Source organism: Primulina huaijiensis, chromosome 10 (assembly GCF_012295235.1).
Source record: "Primulina huaijiensis isolate GDHJ02 chromosome 10, ASM1229523v2, whole genome shotgun sequence".
In the NCBI taxonomy this organism is placed as follows: domain Eukaryota; kingdom Viridiplantae; phylum Streptophyta; class Magnoliopsida; order Lamiales; family Gesneriaceae; genus Primulina; species Primulina huaijiensis.
The window spans coordinates 20,222,946-20,224,819 of NC_133315.1; the positions used below are offsets into that span (position 1 = coordinate 20,222,946).

Below are 1,874 nucleotides of genomic sequence, written 5' to 3' on the forward strand. Positions count from 1 at the left end.
ATATATAAGTGCAGACGGTACATATCGAAGCTAAAAATTGTTTAATTTCTTCTGTACAAGATCTTTTTTATGAGTGCAGACGGTACAGACGGTACATATCGAAGCTAAAAATTGTTTAATTTCTTCTGTACAAGATCTTTTTTATGAATCAAGAATCTCAAAATCCACTTAAACAAATTATAGCACTTATTTTTCTTAGTAATATATTATCATAACTAAACTTTGAAATGTTAAATATATAGTAAATTCTTCAATATTGGGATCATATAATTATTAATAAAATAAAGTGATCGTATTCAGATATGTGTATATTTGAGTTCAAAACTTCGAAAAAAGAATTTTACAATAGTACTATGATTCTAGTGGTTGATATAATTTAATTATTTTGAGTACAATCAAAAAATTGATAAATTAAAAAAGGGTTAAAATTTCACCTTTTCAGAACATATTTCCCTACCATTATTGTCTTAAAAGTCTAGAAAAGAAAGCATATATTCCTTTTCAATGTTAATTATGTGAGAACAGCTATAATTTTATGCCAATTTTTGTGGATATCTCATATGAACAAATCACAACAAAAAATGAAATTCTAATTCGGAAAACATTATTTGATGTACTTAAATATAATTAGCATCTCTCTAATTATATTAAACATTTTATATAAATTGATTCTTTTGTCTGTTTAGGTGTACTATGAATATATACTTACCTAGACCTCACACTCATAAGAGAGAAAAAAAAAATCGATAAAATCGAAAATTATCAATATTTTTGTCAAATAAATTTGGTCTTGGTCCTGTAAATTAGGTTTATTTTGGCTTCCGGTCATATTTTACTTTCCTACTACCACGATGCTAGATAATACTAATATGACATCACATCAGAACTCCGTCAAAATAAAATTAAAAGAAGAAAAAAAAGGCAAATTTATCTGACGAGGACGAATTTTGACTATTTAACGATTAAAACTATTTATTCATAAAAGGTATATAACATAATAGTTAATTATACTGTTAATAAATTTAGTTATAATCTGGGAAGTCTAGAATAAACAATAACCATAACAAAAATTTCTATTGAAGTTGTTCGGGGAACAAATTAAAGTGCACATATTTTGGTCGGCAAAGTACAATTAATTATTATTACTTGACTCGAATAACAAAAATAAAGGGTATTTTTTTTATCTATAGAAGAAGCACATATTCATTTCCTTTTTCAAAATCTTTTTAGTTTTCAGTTACAATTTTTTACTATAAAAATTTACATTTTTTGTTCAGACTTCAATTAAAGATCAAAATTTAAAAAAAAAAAAAATGTGTGTTTGACAATTATTCTTCGCATACAATCAATATCATGATATTAATTATGTATATATATTAGGCAAAAACTTGTAAGAAACGATCTCACGGGTCGTATTTTGTGATACAGATCTCTTATTTGGGTCATCCATGAAAAAATATTACTTTTTATGCTAAGAGTATTAATTTTTATTGTGAATATCAATAGGATTGACCTGTCTCACAGATAAAAACGTGTGAGATCGTCTCACAAAAGACATACTCTATATATTTTGGTTAACAAACAGTCAATATCTAGAAATTTGGAATGTAATAAAAATATCATTATATTTGGCTTTAATTAATTAATGTAATAATTTCTCCTCCTGCCTATAAATACGTACCCCAGCTCACTCAGCTGCTTTGTTTCATAAAATTTACATAATTCTCTCTCGTCTCCTATAAATATAATATATATATATATATATATATTTCAATTTGAAGTTTGAGAAATGACGACAGAAACAGATAGAAGCAAGTGTCTTAAAGTGTATTTTACGGCGATTCTCCTGCCTCCTCTCTGTGTCTTCCGCAGGC

At 26.3% G+C, this 1,874-nt stretch overlaps 1 long non-coding RNA gene across 1 annotated transcript in view; it reads left to right on the plus strand.

The window, feature by feature from the left end:
- Positions 1 to 1,722: 1,722 nt before the first annotated feature.
- LOC140987012 (uncharacterized) overlaps positions 1,723 to 1,874 on the plus strand; it is a 1,018-nt gene continuing 866 nt past the window's right edge. Inside the window, exon 1 of the long non-coding RNA XR_012177031.1 lies at positions 1,723 to 1,872. This is a non-coding gene — a long non-coding RNA (uncharacterized lncRNA). The remainder of the gene's footprint in view (positions 1,873 to 1,874) is intronic.